Source organism: Mustela erminea, chromosome 5, assembly GCF_009829155.1.
Source record: "Mustela erminea isolate mMusErm1 chromosome 5, mMusErm1.Pri, whole genome shotgun sequence".
Taxonomy (NCBI): Eukaryota; Metazoa; Chordata; class Mammalia; order Carnivora; family Mustelidae; genus Mustela; species Mustela erminea.
The window spans coordinates 130614462-130632207 of NC_045618.1; the positions used below are offsets into that span (position 1 = coordinate 130614462).

Consider the following 17746-nt stretch of genomic DNA (forward strand, 5'->3'; position numbering starts at 1 on the left):
TCATGGGAAGAAGGAGTCGGGGCTGACCTCTTGGGTGGGCCACCACAAATGGGGTACAGTGCCAGGACTCAAAATATTCCCTGAGTTGGGATCCAGATTGTCTCCTTTCTCATCTCCTTATCACCTCTCAGGAAGGAAAGTGAGTTCTTGGAGTGTCACAGTAGCTGGGGGACCTTCCGGGACAAAATGGCTGTGAAGGACAAAGGCTCTCCGTGATCATATTTGAGTCAGGCTCTCTGAGTGCTCTTCTTGACCAGGCCTCGACCTTGGCCCTGTCCTTGCTGGGCCTGCATAGCCCAGTTACAGTAGCAGGAACCCTGCCAGATCAGTTTGGAGAGAATCTCCCCACGCTTGATGTTTGATCACCCAGGTTACCTTCAGCAAGGATCCTGTGAAGTGGGTTAAGCAAGAAACCCCTTGGCCTTGAAGTTTCCCCCTAGAAATGCCCACCCTCCAACCTGCTCCTTGACTATACACCCCACCTGTTCTTGTTGGGTTTGGAGCTGAGTCCCATCTCTCTCCCCTCTTGTAACGGTCTTGATACCTATTGCAACAGCCTTAAATAAAATCTTCCTTACCATTTTAACAAGTGCCAGAGCAATTTTTTCTTGAGCAGTTATGGTGCCATGACTTCCTTCTCAAACATTTGGTGGGGCTTCCTTGTTTGTGTGGGTGTCCTCCAGGGTCTGAGACCGGGGAGGTGGCATCAGGGCTGCTCAGGGATTGCGGACGACTTGGGTCACCTCTGTTTTTAAAGGTCCTCTGTCAGTTAAAAAAACAAAGAGCAGAACTCAAACAACACTATAAAATTTGTGATTTATTTGAAATGTTTGTCTTCCACAGATTAGGCCATTAACACTGGCCACAGTCCTCAGTGAAGTTGTGAACGGTACCAGCTGAAGGGCATCACGGCTGCAGTCGTTCAAGATGGCGACACCCTTCAAGTTGAAGGTGGAGCGTTGTCTTCAAAACACAGGTCTGTGCTTCTCAGCATTTCATTTGGAGCTCTAAATTTGAGGGGATCGTGCACGCCGCCCTCCTGAGCCCCTGTGAGAGGCCCAGCCAGGCAAAAGTCGACCCACAGCCCTGAGGACACAGGTGCCACAAGTTCATAATTAGTTACTCATTGTGTTTTCTCTTCTTGGGTTTTTCCTTCCCCACCAGTTCCCACCTCCATTCTCTTAGATCCCTTCTTTCCCTCCCCCTTTTTCCTTCCTTCCCTTCTTTGAAAGTCTGGAGTCTGAGATCTGGAGGGCAGCCAGCAGGGGGCAGGGAACACCTGTGGAGTCAGACCAGGGTCCACCAGCTGCTGGGGTTGGGGGTGGAGGCAGTGAGGCTGCATGTGCTCCCTGCCCCCCTCCCTCCAAAAGACCCCCCCTGCTTAACCTCCTCCATTTGCTGGGGAGATCAGGGTTTATTTTAAATGCCACGAGGGCATCCATCATTCCTGCATCATTTTTGCTCCAGACTGCTCTTTGTGGAAGGGTTCCTTACAACCCCAGGGTAGGAAGTCACCCTCTAGAGTGGGCAGGAGTTTGGTCAGGAGTTTGATCAGTCTGGGCTGAGAGGGAAGAGATGCTGTCCTCTTGACCCAGTTCTGGGGAGAAAGCCTTGTCAGCTCTGACTGTCTGCTCCTCTATCTACAGGAACAGCTTCCCACTTTTTTTTTTTTTTAAAGCTTTGGGGTCATAATGATGCCAAGACCTATGTATGCCTGACCATTTGGTCCAGGGAATGGTCCCCCAGCTCACTCCTGAGCAGTCCCTTCATCTCGTCCATGTGGTCCTGGGGAGGTGTGGGGGCTCTCTGCTGCTCTGTGGCATGGGGTCCTGTTTCATTCTCAATGTCTCCCCCCAGCACCCCCCCCCCCACAGTCCAGAAAAACCTCTGCTCCATGTTTTGGTTGTCACCTACAGGCTTCTGTGTTGTTTGCAAGTGTTGAGAGGTCAGAGGGGAAGCTGGGAATTCTCAGACGGGTCTCCGCTTTCTGCCCTCTCATTGCTTTCTTGAGGAAGGAGTGTGGAGCTCAGGGTCTGCTTCCCAGCGGCAGGTGGCAAAGGGGGCAGATATCTGAAACTGTGACCTGGCCCCTGAGCGTGTGTCCCAAGCCACAGAGCCCAGCATGCAGGAAGTGATGGTTCAAAGTGACTGGGCTAGGGAGAGAAGGTGCATGTCCAAGGCCACTGGCCGAGAGCTGCAGAACTTGGATTCAGACCGTGTCCTGGCTGACCGCCTCTGTGCCTCCCCACGACCTCATCCATAAGGGAAGGAAGGGATTAGATCATGTCCTGAACTCCTGCCAGCCCCCAAACTCTAGATTTTGTACCACATAGGCAAAAGGAAAAGAGTATTTCTGCCGTCATCCCACGGAACTAGAGCAGGAAGGAAACCTTCCTGAATAATTCAGGCTCACATACACAGTTGTCTCCAAATAGCTTTTCCTGCTGTTGAATGGGGTCTCCTCTACATCACCCAACAGTGCGATGAGACGTTGGGACCGAGCTCCATGCTCGCTGTGGCAGGGGGGGATCACTGTTCTGCAAGGCCTCTGTGTCTCTCCCAGGGAGGACAGAGTTGGGGTATTTACTGAGACTTCGAAGCCTGGTTTAAGACGGCTGTTTCAAGGGGGTTGTGACGTGTTTGATTAGGAGTGGTAGGGATCACGATGTAATAAATCGTTGGGTTGGTGGACAAAGCAATGCGTGGATTTCCAGCCACGGGGTTCAAAGAGCCTTGGGGGTGTAAACTGTCTTCTGATGCTTCCTAGGAGAGAGAGGATCTGTCTTTCAGGAAGTTCCTGGGATGAACAGTGAAGTCCTTTGCAACTTCCCTTTAAAAAAAAAAGATTTTATTTATTCATTTGACAGAGAGAGGGAAAATAGCAGGGGGAGTGGGAAGGAGAGAAACAGGCTTCCTGCTGAGCAGGCAGCCTGATGCGGGGCTCAATCCCAGGACCCTGGGATCATGACCTGAACTGAAGGCAGATGCCTAACAACTGAGCCACCCAGCACTCCCTCTCCTCTTTAAAGATTTTATTTATTTGACAGAGGGAGACACAGCAAGAGGGAACACAAGCAGGGGGAGTGGGAGAGGGAGAAGCAGGCTTCCTGCTGAGCAGGGAGCCCACTGCGGGGCTCTATTCCAAGACCCTGGGGTCAGGACCTGATGCAAAGGCAGATGCTTAAAAACTGAGCCACCCAGACCACCCCCTCCCTCTGCCCCGCCCCTTTCAATTTTTGTCTTTCTGGGCAAGGATCTTCTGGAGTACTAGTAAAGTTATTTTGATGACGACAATGGAATAGTAGGGTCGAGTTAATACAGAGCTGTGGGTGGTTTAACTTCCACCCCAAATGGCTTTGTTGTTTGTCTGAACGACAGGGATGTCCCCTCCACCCTGCCGGACCCTGGAGGCTGACGCAGATGGCCGGATCCATTCTCCCTTACCCTCTTGCATCCAGTTGGCCTGGGCCACAAGGGAGAGGGGAGGATAGTGAGGTCAGAATACTCATTTCTGTTCTCTCCTTGCTGGGTTGGTTGTTTCCTCTTATTTGAGCTCCTAGCTCCTGTCAGGCGGCCTTCTCAGTCACCTGCCCTGCGCCCTCCACCTGCCCTCTCCCACCTGCAGGAGCCTAGCTACTGTTGACCCTATTCTCTTATTTCTTATTCCCAGGGCTCATATGTCACTTTTCTGAGGGCATTTCTGCAACCCTTTATGTTTTCAATTATTTTCTAAAAGTTTATTTATTTGGGGTGGGCAGGAGAGTGGGAGAGAGAGTCTTAAGCAGGCTCCTTGCTGAGCAGAGAGCCTGACAAGGGGCTCGATCTCACAGCCCTGAGATCACGACCTGAGCCAAAAGCAAGAGTTGGACACTTAGCCAACCGCACCACCCAGGCGCCCCTGCACAATACTTTATTTTTTAATTGATTAATTATTTATCTATTTTTAAAAATTAAATTCAATTTAACATACCCTGTATTATTGGTTTCAGAGGTAGAGTTCAGTGATTCTTCAGTCTCATATAACACCCATCAAGTGCCCTCCTTAATGCCCAGCACCCAGTTACCCCACCCCCCCTCCAGCAACCCTCAGCTTGTTTCCTAGGATTAAGAGTCTTTTATGGTTTATCCCCCTCTCTGACGTCATCTTATTTTATTTTTCCTTCCCTTCCCCTATGTTCATCTGTTTTGTTTCTTAAAATCCACATTTGAGTGAAATCATATGGTATTTTTCTTTCTCTGACTGGCTTATCTTGCTTAGCCTAATATCCTCTAGTTCCATCCACATTGTTGCAAGTGGCAAGATTTCATTCTTTTTGATGGCTGCATAATATTCCATTTTATGTATATCCATTTTATGTATGTCTGTACACACACACACACACACACACATACCCCACATCTTCTTTATGCCTTCATCTGTCAATGGACATCTGGGCTCTTTCTATAGTTTGGCTATTGTGGGCATTACTGCTATAAACACTGGGGTGAAGGTGTCCCTTCAAATCACTATTTTTGTATCCTTTGGATAAATACCTTATAGTGCAATTGGTAGGTCATAGGTAGCCCTAGTTTTAATTTTTTGAGGGACCTCTGTACTGTTTTCCCGAGTGGCTGCACCAGCTTGCATTCCTACCAGCAGTATAAGAGGGTTCCCCTTTCTCCGCATCCTCGCCAACATCTGTCATTTCCTGACTTGTTAATTTCAGCCATTCTGACTGGTGTGAGGTCCTATCTCATTGTGATTGTGATTTGTATTTCCCTGATGTCGGGTGATGTTGAGCATTTTTTCATGTGTCTGTTGGCCATTTAGATGTCTTCTTCAGAGAAATGTCTGTGCATACCTTCTGCCCATTTCTTTCTTTCTTTTTTTAAAGATTTTATTTATTTATTTGAGAGATTGCTGGGGAGAGGGAGCATGAGCAGGGGAAGGGGCAGAGGGAGAAGCAGACTTCCCCTTGAGCAGGGAGCCCAATGTGAAGCTCTGTCCCAGGACCTTGGGATCATGACCTGAGCCGAAGGCAGACGTTTAACCAAATGAGTCACCCAGGCACCCCCTGCCCATTTTTTGACTGGATTTTTTTGGTTTTGGGGTGTTGAGTGTGGTAAGTTCTTTATAGATTTTTGATACAAGCCCTTTATCTGATAAGACATTTGCAAATATCTTCTCCCATTCCATAGTTTGCCTTTTAGTTTTGTCAACAGTTTCCTTTGCTGTACAACACTTTATTTTTAAGGGCAATTTTGTGGAGAGGATAAATGCTATTGGGGATCAGTGGCTAACCTGAGAACTAGAGAAGAAAGCTAAAACCATGACTCCCACATAGATACAGATAAACACATGTTAAAGACTTCATTTAGCTCATTATTTTAAAAATATTTTTAATTTACTCATTTGAGCAAGAGAGAGAGCGAGAGCACAGAAGCAGCAGGGAGGCTCAGAGTAAGAAGGAGAAGCAGACTCCCCACTGAGCAAAGAGCCGGATGCAGGGTTTGATCCCAGGACCCTGAGATTATAACCTGAGCAAAAAGCAGATGCCCAACTGACTGAGCCACCTAGTGCCCCTGGCTAGGTTGTTACTAAAGAGCCACTGATATGTTACAACCAACTCAAATGAGAAGCCAAAGAAGCACAAATTTATATGGAATAAAAGCATGTTGACACTGGTTTTCTCTTGGGGGTTAGGGAAGGAGGTCAATTAAGCTTCTATACAAGACAGAATTTGTTTGTGCATCTGTAAACAAGAATTATTTGCATTGCTATCAGTTGTCCGTAATGTACAGAGTCATAAAAACCGCTCAAAGGCAATGAAAGGGTCCCCCAGCATCACGGTGAGATAACCTGGAAGAGTGTGTTCTGCATGATGCCTAGTTTTCTGCTGAAGCACACATTTTTCCCCACGTGACATTTATAAAGTGCTTAATACTTGCAGGGAGTGATCCAATGCTTTAGAACGGAGAGTCTGCTGGGGGTTTAAGGCCGCTGGCGCTGAGCCATCTCCCTCCGTCTGATCACCTGCACGCTGATTACACCCTCCACCAAGAGACGTAGGATATTTACAAACAGACTTCTGTCCTGAGGTTTTCTTTGGGGGAAGAACCAAATGTTCCATTGCTTTATAGAAGTTTGAAAACCCCCAAACATATCCCAGTGCTGCATATAATGGAAGAGAAAATGAAGACTCAGAGGGGGAAGTGACTTTCTCTAGGACACACAGCCGGATATGTGATCTCTGGTTGGAAGACAGGCTTTGAGGGCCAAGAAGGCCTTCCTTTGGGCATTATTCGGTGACACAAAGAGCTTTCCTGGAAGGAAGGGCTTAGGAATCAGGCTGTGACAGATGGTTTTCATCTCCTGGGTTCCAGGAAATCTGCTACTATCCTTCTAATCGGATGTTGGGAGCTACAAGCAAACTTGCAATCTACATTATATCATTGTTCAGTATCCCTAATTATACCTTGGAATTTGGCTTAAGTACAGCATAGAGGATGTTCATTAAGAGTGTGGACAGGGACACTCAGCATTTATAAAATTCTTTACCGTAATTTAAGTCCCAGCGCTGTTCCGGTGCGTTAAGGAAGTCTGTTAGCTCCCAGCTGAAAGACTGACAAGTTCAGAAAATGGGGACTGGGTGACAGCGTTGGTTTTCTAACATCCGTTTGAATGCAAAGCTTTACAATCTTGTTTTCATCAGCTCAAGGAAGCTCCTCGCTGACTAACATGCAGGGCTCCATCCACCAGAGTTGGAGCGATCTGCCCTGGGCATTTCATAACCAAGCTCAGCTTCCTATCTCTTGGCCATTGTGTTGTCAAAACCCTCATATTCTTGTTTGCACGACCAGTTTACAGAGAAGCTTTGTCTCCACAGACAGACTGTGGCTCCATCTGGCCCTGCCACCAAGAGCCTTGTGATTCCAGATGGAAAAATCCCCATCTCTCCCCCTATTTCCAAAGCAGCTCCCACCCCCATTGCTTTCTCTGCAGCCAAAAGCACAAACCCTCCACGAACCCTCTCTGCAGGGGTGGAAAGATCCACTAATGGGAGAAACAGCTCATCTTTTCTTCCGTCCTTAAACCCTGTGCTGTGTGGACGGAACACATGCACACATCTGGCTGGACTCCGGGGCAGAGGAGCTGGGGAGGGCTCGCCTTTATCACAGAAGATGTTAAGGCAAAGGGAATTCTCGCTGTCAAGGAAAATAATAACTTCAGGTCATGACTGCAGTGATTCGACCATCTCAACTTTTTTTTTTTTTCTTCAAAAGACATTGTTCAGGAACCCCAAATAATTCTGTTGGAAACTTCTGGTGATGGCCAGTTTGCTTTGAGGAGGTTGGAACCAAGCCCCGTGTGTGTGTGTGTGTGTGTGTGTGTGTGTGTGTGTGTGTGTTTGCACGCATGTGCGCGTGTGTGTGTTTAGAGGAATGAAAAGTAATTGAACTGGTTTTTCTTCCAACAATATCCTCACCCGCCTGCCAAATGAGAAGGAAAGGGAGAGAGGATCAAGATGGGAGAAGGAGAAGATTTCTGAATTTAGGGAGCAAAATTTCAGCTGCCAGCAGAGCTCCTGGGGATATGCCCACTCGTGTGTGGGTCTCTGCTTGCGGTGCCCTCCCCACCCAGAGGTGTCCGGCACCACATTCTCGCGGTTCATTCCCTCCCCTTTCAGCGACAAGATGGCCAGATTTTTGGTGACCTGTTGATCATGCTGGAGCTGATCTGAGCCCCGAGCTCGCAGAGAGCCAGAGAGCTGGGACACGAGAGGGACTGCAGAGGACCTCCCTCCCTCCCAGCGCAGGTTCAGATGGTTTCCCCTCCCCACACCCCCCAGAAGACTTGTCACCAGCCCCCCGACCCTGCCCACCGTCTTGTCTCTGAAAAATCATAGGCCCTCATTCCTTTCCTCTGAGGTGTTCCTCTGTGTTAATGATGTCCTCCCTGTTGCAATAGCCCAACTAAAACCATCTCCTTCATTCTCCAGTGGATTTTTTCACACCCTGTTGCCCTGTCCGGGGAGTCTGAAATAGCACCCTATGCATATTTGGAGTTAGGAAGGAAAATGGCCCTAGAGGGTCTTGGGCAAAATGTGCATGGGACCCAGTGAATGTACTAAAGGGAAGGATTCCTTGAAGCATGCACCTGCCTTCTGGCAGTGTGTTTCACTTCGAAACCTCAGAAGCCGTTTGCTTGGGAGGGAGTTTATTAATACGCTAGGAAGCAAACCAGAAATCCACACTGTGTGTATGTGTTTGTGTGTGTGTGTGCGTGTTGGGGGACAGTGCAGGAGAGGAGGGGGGAGCAGGAGGGCCGGTGCAGGAGGGGGAGATTTTTGTTCACAAAAAAAAAGATTTTTGTTCACATTCACAAAGACAGCTGGGAAGCACCCATCACTTCCCATCCAGTGCATTCTCTCCTATGTGGCGCCATGGCCGGACGCTGGCGCGCACAGATTTGCCACCTGTCAGGGGTTGTTCTAACAATGACTTCTGTTGCAGTCTGCTCGAGGAAGTTGGCTTTCAAAATTGGGAAGCTTTTTGGCTTCTTAAATGGAAAAAGACAAGGGCCTCTCTGCCCCTGCTGTAGGAGACACCCCCGGGGGTGGGGGAGCCGGGGTGTGAAAATGCTGCTTTAAAAGATACACAGTGGGACACCTGGGTGGCTCAGTGGGCTGGGCCTCTGCCTTCGGCTCTGGTCATAGTCTCAGGGTCGTGGGATCGAGTCCCGCGTGGGGCTCTCTGCTTGGCGGGGAGCCTGCTTCCTCCTCTCTCTCTCTGCCTGCCTCTCTGCCTACTTGTGATTTCTGTCTGTCAAATAAATAAATAAATAAATAAATCTTTGGGTGGGGGAAAGATACATAGTGATGTGGTAACAGCTGCAGGTTTTTTTTTTTTTTTTTAAGATTTATTTATTTATTTATTTGACAGAGAGAGAGAGACAGCAAAAGGGGGAACACAGACAGGGAGAGTGGGAAGGGGAGAAGTCGGCTTCCTGCTGAGCAGGGAGTCTGATGCACGGCTTGATCCCAGAACTCTGGGACCATGGCCTGAAGCCAAAGGCAGACACTTAATGACTGAGCCACCCCCGTGCCCCATAGTTGCTGGTTTAATTAAAGAAAAACAACACCCATAACCTTATGTCCAAACACAATATGATGGGTGTTTAGTGTTTTCATTTTTATGTATTAGGTTCCACTGTCATATTTTTTATAATTAGTGGCCATTCTGAATTATGTTTTTTTACTCTTAATGTTATGCCATATAGTCATTTTATTATTACATAATACTATAATATTTAATTCCATTGGGTTCCTGGAGCTTATGTGTTATTGTTAATCCTTTCCCCTGATACTAGAAATTAGGATGTCTCTTTTATCTTTTTTTTTTTTTATTGCAGAGACTGTTGAAATTAACATCATCAGATATTTAGCTTTCTGTTTTTGAAGAATGAAAGATAAATAACAGAGAACTAAGGGGTTAATGAAGCTCACACCTCAGTGGTTCTCAAAGTTTTGGGGTCAGCCTTTACACTTCTCCAAGTGAGTGAGGACCCCACAGAGTTTTTGTGTATATGAGATATTTGATATTTGCCTCACTATATTAGAAATTATAACTGAGAAATTCAAAATACTTATTTGAAATAACTATGAAAACCCAGCACATGTTAACATACATTACATATTTTTACAAACAGTAACTGTATTTTCCAACACAAAAGAAAAATTTTGAGAGTGCCATTTTTACATTTTTACAAATCTTTTTAATGTTTAGTTTATAGATTCTCATATCCACTTGTGCATTCAGTCTTTTATGATATATATATATATATATTTTAAAGATTTTGTTATTTATTTGAAAGAGAGAGAGTGAGAGAGAGCACGAGAGGGGAGAAGGTTAGAGGGAGAAGCCGACTGCCCGTGGAGCTGGGAGCGTGATGTGGGACTTGATCCCAGGACTCCAGGATCATGACCTGAGCCGAACGAAGGCAGTTGCTTAACCAACTGACCACCCAGGCACGCCTGTGATATATTGTTTTGATTGAAGTTTCTAAAGAAAACCTATACTGGGCACCTGGCTGGCTGGTAGAGTGTGTGATTCTTGCTCTTGGGGTCATGAGTTCAAGCCCTATGCTGGGCATGAAACCTAATTAAAATTAAAAAAAAAAAAAAAAGGAGGTCAGCCCTCACACAGACATGTGGTTGGAAAAGGGAAAGGGAACCCTTAGGGGTCCTTGGACTGCGATTTGAGAACCATTTGCCTAAATCTTCTTGGCACTGTACTAAGCATTTTTTCTTCCATGTTTTGCAATTAGAGATTTAGATGATAGTGTAAATTTAACATTCTCTTTTTTGAAGTCAAGGTCTTGGGAAGCTAATTCCTTAGACAAAGTCACCCAGCTGGTTTCAAGGACTCTGCTTTAATTTACTTCAACCACCTCTGATGCTTGATGTGTCCTTCTGCTAGGTGTTGTATAAGGCTTGTGGGAGCACAGAGAGGCATAAGGGATCCCAGACTTTTATAAGACCCAAACTAGTTACACGTCCCACTGCTTGTGGAGTTGTTTTCTCTCTGTAGCATGTTACAGCACCTGCATCATAACGGTGCTCTGCAAAAACGGACACCACCCGCATCATCTCTCTTCCTAGGAAGATTTTCCGACGCCCGTCAGGAGGCTTGGGGGAATAGCAGAAAAGCAAGATGGCCTGGGAGAATTTGTGAACCCAAGGTCTACTGACCTCTTGGGCTCTCACTTTTCTTCTTCTATGAATGAAAGAAAATTTAATCAGATTTTTCCTCATCCTTAACATTCTGTGAATCTGAGTGTGTTTGGGTCGTTTGGAGGGTTGGGTTATTGGAGTGCTCGTTTGGAATCATTTCTCAAATTGAGACTGAGCAGACTGGAGACTACAGCAGGAGGCCTGCCATCTAGTGGCGAATGTAGATATTGCGCCATTGCTCAACCTGGGGCTGAGCTTGGGAACCAGAGGCCTCTTCTCCCCACCTCATGGCTCATAATTACAGGGGTTTTCACTGTGCCACAGTTACAATACTTGACAGTCCTGGCTACATTACAAGTGAAGGGAATATACTTGTGGTTTGTCAGACAACATGAGAGGGGAGGCCTCTTGCATTTGTAGTTAATTGCTCTGAAATTCTGCCTGCAGGCTTTGCTGTGGCCGCCACATTGCACTTCGGGTAGACCAACAGGAAGGCTAAAATGATAGGTGTCCATAAGATGCTGTTTCTGCTTCAAGACTTCAGGCTTCAGGGAGGGATGCCAGCTTGAGTATGTCGTTCAAAGGGGGGGGTTGGACACCCCTCCCCCCCCGCCCCAGCCAGTTGACTCTTGGATGTTTACTTTTGGCATGGGACACAATAAAGTACAAAACCCCAGGCAGAGGCTCTGGTATGGGCGGGTCAGAGTTAGGCAGCAGCACTGAGGGCAGGGTTTCAATGGAAGGAGAGGCTGGGGTTCTGGGGGCAGGTGTGTGCAGACTGGGGAAGCAACACAGGCATCCCCCGGCGTCCTGACACTTCTGCCTCCTTCATGCTCCCCCGCACAAAGCCTTGCTGTGGTGAATCGGGGAAGGATGACAATCTCCGCACACAACCCAGCCCTCCCTGGTAAAGAGGATAGGAAACTGCACGGCACGAACAAGGGATGCCCAGCCTTGAGACTAGAAGGGAACCAACCTAAAATACTATGTGCCTTGCCAAAAGCATTTTTATTTGTTTTTTATTTTTTAAAAATTTTATGTATTTATTTGAGAGAGAGCGCACACAGGCAGGCAGAGCAGCAAGCAGAGAGAGAGGGAGAAGCAGGCTCTCCACTGAGCAGAGAGCCCAATGCGGGGAACTCGATCCCAGGACCCTGCGATCATGACCTGAGCTGAAGGCAGACACTTAACCCACTGAGCCACCCAGGCATGCACAAAAGCATTTTTAAAAATAAGAATAAAAGGCACGTTTGTGTCCAGCCACCTTTTACAGGGATAAAACCAAAATTGGTGGGTGAAATATAAAAGGCTGATTTTCCCTGGCCTACTAATAACTAATTTAGGGGTGTCCCAGTGGCTTAGTCGGCTAAATGGCCGACTCTTGATCTCAGCTCAGGTCATGATCTCAGGGTCGTGGGATCGAGCTCCACGTGGGGCTCTGTGCTCCTTATGGAGTCTGCTTGAGTTTCTCTCTCCCCCTCCCCCTCTCCCCCCACTTGTTCGTGTTCATTCTCTATCAAAATGAATCAATAAAATCTTAAAAATAAAAAAATTACTGGGCCAGGCTCTGTGCTGGATGCTGGGGTTAAGGGTGGCAGAAATGCACAGTTCCTACCCTGGTAGGATATACAGGCTAGGGATGGAGACATTGAACAGATAATTATGTAGTATACACCCAGGGAGTCTGTGACACCGGTGACACATAGGAGTTAGGGAGAGAGAAAGAGAATGTGTGTGTGTGTGGGGGGGGTGTATGCATACATGTGCTTGTGTGTAGGGTGTTTCAGGGAGTAATAAAAGTGTGAAAATGTGGGGACAGCAAGGGGCAAGGTACATGCAGAGGACTGAGAGGGAGAGCAGATGGGAGGGAGCTGGAGAGCCAGGCAAGGACCAATGCCCGTGGCTATGCGCTGCCTCTGTCCTCGGACAGGGGGGGAAAAGAAGAGGGGCATGGCAGATTTGCACTTTGAAAGCTCATTCTGGCAGCGGTGTGCTGGACAGATTGCACGACAGCACAGGAGGGGACAGGAGAAGACAAAGGGAAGCTAGTCGGGAGGCTGATGTAATCACGCCGGAGCCAGGTGATGGCGGCCTGAGCTGGGGAGAGCGAGGAGAAAGGAGTGGAGATAGAACGGGGATTGCCAGGCCTACCCAGGGGCGGCAGCTCTGGGATTGGGTAGGCTCCGGGAGTGAAGGGCGATGATTGTCAGGACCATGGCGACTTCTGAGCATGGGGGCCAAGGCACACAGGTTCCTGGTGATTCTGGGCAATGCCTGAGATATTAAGTTGTCCACTTAATATCAGTGAGACAAGACCATTATCGTTGCTAAGATTGAACATACTTGGGGGGTTCTCAGTTATAAACTAAGAAAAGAAATGAAATAGTCTGTATGAATGTTACTAAAGAAAATGATCTTTTTTTCTCTGGTTGGATTGCAAACCCAACCTAATAGCAAGTGATTAAAATTAACAACTATTACAATTAATAATGGAATTTTGAAAGGTGGCTATGTGGAAGATACGTATGCAGAATCAACAGCTTTACTCTATGCTAACAAACACAGAGACATTCCATATTCATGGATAAGACAACTTACTATAAAAATATAAATCCTTTTTTAAGTTAATATATAGGGGCACCTGGGTGGCTTCATTGATAGAGCGTCTGCCTTCAGCTTAGGTCATGATCCCAGGGTTCTGGGATTGAGCCCCACATCGGGCTCCCTGCTCTGTGGGGAGCCTGTTTCTCCCTCTTTGTCTGCCTACTGCACTCCCTGTTTGTACTCTCTCTCTTTCAAATAAATACATAAAATCTTTAAAAAAAATAAAGTTTATATGTAAATTTAATGCTCTTCTAATCAGAATCCCAAGTGTGCATGTTAGTGTACATGTGTGTGAACTTCAGTCTGGATTGAATTATTTGAAAGGCTGACCTTGTTGATTAGGTTGTTTAGATTTCTGTGTCTTTGCTTAACACTTGCCCATTCGATCTGGCTTTAATTCTTCCTAGAGCATATTTCTGTTTTTCTTTGCCTTTCTGCTTTAGATAGGTGGAACTTCACTATTCCCACCCAAGGATAATCTCTATCTTTACCTCTGATACCATAGATTAATAATTTTGCCTATTGATAATTAATAGTTTTGTCCTTAAATTAATGGAGTCATATAGCATGTGTGCTTTTGGTTCTGGTTTCTTTTAAAACATTATGTCTGTAATATTGTTGTATATCCTTATAGGTTGTTTATTCTCGTTGAGGAGTTTTATCTCTTGTGTTTATATACCACAACTTACGAATCCTTTCTACTAATGATGGACTTCTAGGTAGTTTTGAGTTTGGGGCTATTGCAGATAGATTTGCTATAATATTCTTATATAGATCTTTTGGTCCATAAATCTGTATGCGTGTTTGTTGAGTATGTGCCTAGGAGTGGAGTTTCTAGGTTTTAGGGTACCAGTCAACTTTTGATGTCTTACTCCTAGACATGAAACAGATAGCCACGGTTACCAAACATCTGAGGAAAGCCTCCCATGTAAGTAAGGTAGGCGCGCACACACACACACACACACACACACACACAGTGCCTGGGTGGCTCAGTTGGTTAAGCGTCCACTTTTAGCTCAGATCATGGTCCCAGGGTCATGGGATTGAGTCTCGCATTGGGCTCCCTGCTCGGTGGGGAGCCTTCTCTCCCTCTTCCTTGGCTGCTCCCTCTTTTGTACTCTCTACCCCCCGCCCCACACCCCCGGCCAAATAAATTAATAAAATCTTAAAAAAAAATACACAGTGAACAAACAAATACAGGTGTGCCTACTTTCCCTATTAACAGTTCCAAGGGATTTTATTCTGTGCTATGGCCTGGCTCTCTGGTTGTCTTCCTCCTCCATCATGATAAAAACAAACATTGTGGTGGGTCCAGTAGTCACCAGAGTTTTATACATGTAAAGTTTTGGGGCAGATGGGCCATAGTGCTAGTTAGTCATATTTCAACATTTCTTTGGGACCTGGAGGCAGACGGACTATTCCATTTGGGTTTTGGTGTCATATGTATAGAATATTTCTTCAGTTTTGAGGACAACATCTTGGTCACATACAGCACATCACATGCCCCGAAGGCATTGCTGGTTGCATGGAAAAACAGGCTGTTTTTCCAGAACAGGGATGGTTGGAAGGTGGTCTTGTCGATTTTGACCAAGGTGATATTACCTCTGGTTTCCTCAGTTTCATATATGGTCCCGAGGCCTGCGTCATTGGTAGAGATGTCTTCATGGACCCAGAGAAATCTTCACAGGAGGAAGAACTATAGGGAAAACCATGGTTAAAAGCTGCAGTTGGTGGTTGACTGGCTTAGACCTTATTTGAAGTGACATTCACCCCAGACATGTTGTTGGAGTTGATACAGTTATGGTAAAGCTGGTTCTTGTCATGACCATTCCAGAGCCATGTCCTTGAATTAACAGACCAATGACAGCTCCAAGCTGTTTTAATTTGGTGTCATCTTTGTATATAGAATGGCTAAGGACAAGGGGGGAAGAATGCATGAGGCTCTAATTCAGTGCTTCCTGGCCTGGCTCCAGGTAGAGGTCCTTCTCCCAGTCTCCATTTTTGATGCGATGGTATGGAGAACAAAAGGCTGGCGAAGGCCAATGACACCTCCATTAGCACAGAACCCTGGGGGTGTGAAAGGAATGGCCTCGGATCTGCAGACTTCATGCATAGCTACAAACACAGTGCTGGCCCATAGCAATTATTCTAAAGGTGTTGGGAGGGAATGATGGAAGGAAGGACGCTCGCCAGTGACCTCTCTTAGATGGATTAAACTTTGAGAGGGGAAACCTCAAAACTTTATCTTAGGGGTGCCCATTCTTTGGGGTTCCCAAATGTTGGGCCCTTGTTGGGTCATTGTATTAATCAGCTTAGGCTGTCATAACTTAAACAACAGGAATTTATTTTCTCACAGTTTTGGGTACTGGAGGTCCAAGATCAAGGTGTCAGTGGGTTTGGTTCCCCTGAGGCCTCTCTCCTGGGCTTGCAGATGGCTGCCTTCCAGCTGTCTCCACACAGTCTTTTTTCTGCATGTGTGCAGCCCTGGGGTCTCTTCTTTTCCAAAGGACAACAGTCATATTAGATTGGGTCCTACCCATATGAACTCATGTTAATTACCTCTTAGAAGCCCTGTTTCCAAATAAGTCCTATTCTAAGGGATTAGGGCTTCAACATACCGATTTTGAGGGGACACAATCTAGTTAACAGGAGTCATCTGATAAGGAGATGATCTGACTAGGTGATGTGACCACTGGAGAGAAAAGGCGTGGCCAGAGCTCAGAGTCCTCAGGGACGCTGGTTTCTAGGCTACTTGAGTCAGGGTGTCCATGGCCTTGAGTTGTGGTTCTGGGGTTCATGAGCAAACCTCCTGGTAATATGTGTTGAACAGGATCTCAGGAGTGAGGGGTATAGGGAACAACCCTCTCAGGAGGGCTCCTGGTCCACCTAAGGTAGATGTTGCCAACCACTCTCTAGAGTTTGGACTTAGACTTAGCACCAGGTGAAGTATGATGATGAAAAGGCAGCTAGCTAGCCTGGTTATAGATTTCCCAGGATTGTCTGCTAGGAATTTAAGTTTTGCTCACTTCAGCCACAATGCAAGTATGTTCAATTTTTTTTAAAACAACAGTTAGACTGTAAGTTCTGTTAGACAGTAATCTCCTTAGAACAGAAAGTATCATAAATATACTTTCAACATAAAATCTGCAATTTCTTTGATAGACATTACTCTTCTAGTACCTAATATAAAACTCAATCCATATCAGTCATATAATAAGTATTGTGTATTGAAAGATCAGGAGGGGTTGCGTGTTAGGAAAAAAAGGATAGCAGGAAGTAAACCCCTGGGGAAAAAAGATCAGCCTCATTACTCTATTTAAAGATAAGTAATTCAGAATAGGTATCCCTGCATGCTTCTTAAATTTGCAAATGTAAAATAGTAAAATCCAGTGCTGGTGAAGCTATGAGGAAATAGGCTTATTCACCATACTTGGAAATTAGTGTGTGTATCACATATATATCAAATAGGCATATATGTAAAGCTGTGCATATTGTATTTTAGTAGAAGAACTGATAGACCATGTTTAATTCGTGCTGTGAGGCTATTGACAAACTGTGATCTGTGTTTTTTATATGTTGTGAAATGTATGACTTTTTTTTTGCGGAAACAGACAAAAACAAAACACAAGGATGCTGGCTACACATCTTACTAGTACTGGGTCTCTGGTCCCTGGGAGGTGTAACCCTCTGGCATTCTTCCAGTTTCTGTTACAGTTTACTTAGTCCATTTTGATGCTTTGGGACATGCCTGCTGTCAGAGGGTTCCACTGCTTATTGCCTCTGAGTAAAGGAAAGATTTGGAAATCCCAGGGCCTGGGCAAAGGAACCCTAAGCCCTCTCCATGCTGTGCCTCATCATCTTGCTTTCTGGGCCTGCCTGAGGCTTCAGAATCAGAAAAGTCAAACTGGGAATTTGGAATTGAGCAATAGCCAAGTGAACTTGGGCCAGTCTTAGGACCTCTCTGAGCATTTCTCATCTCAAAAACCAGGGCCTTTGGTTAGATCCGAGGGACCTTAGTTGTTTTCTGGTCCGGTGCCTCAATGACAAACACAGGGACTGTAGCAGCTACTGTCCCTTCCTGAATGCCAGCCATTGCCCCAGGCACTTTATATTGATTTGTTGATTAAAGGATTTGATTCTTTCAACAACCTTATGAAGTCATTAATGTATCCTCTTGATTGTATGGATGTTGAAACCAAGGCTTAGAAAGGTGAGACGATTTGTTCCAGGTCACACAGCTAGCAAGTAGCTGAGCTGGGTTCAAGCTCAGACTGTCTTGACTCCACACCTTTTACCCTGGGAGGCTATGCCAGGGGCTTTCAGACTCTTTTGAGCATGGTGCACAATGAGAAATCATTTTTAACATGATCATCTGCTATGCATACACAGCTGAAGTACAAGTTTCACCCAGTATGTGATGCACTTTGGTA

The 17746-nt window shown here is 46.1% G+C and overlaps 1 protein-coding gene across 6 annotated transcripts in view; it reads left to right on the plus strand.

The window, feature by feature from the left end:
• Positions 1 to 17746, plus strand: part of LOC116591720 (serine/arginine repetitive matrix protein 1-like) — a 199000-nt gene that overhangs the window by 19443 nt on the left and 161811 nt on the right. For 5 of the 6 annotated variants that reach the window (XR_004286126.1, XR_004286127.1, XR_004286129.1 and 2 more), the window contains one exon: positions 844 to 976. The gene's annotated coding sequence lies outside the window, so the exon portion shown is untranslated. The other variant, XR_004286131.1, reaches the window with a different exon arrangement.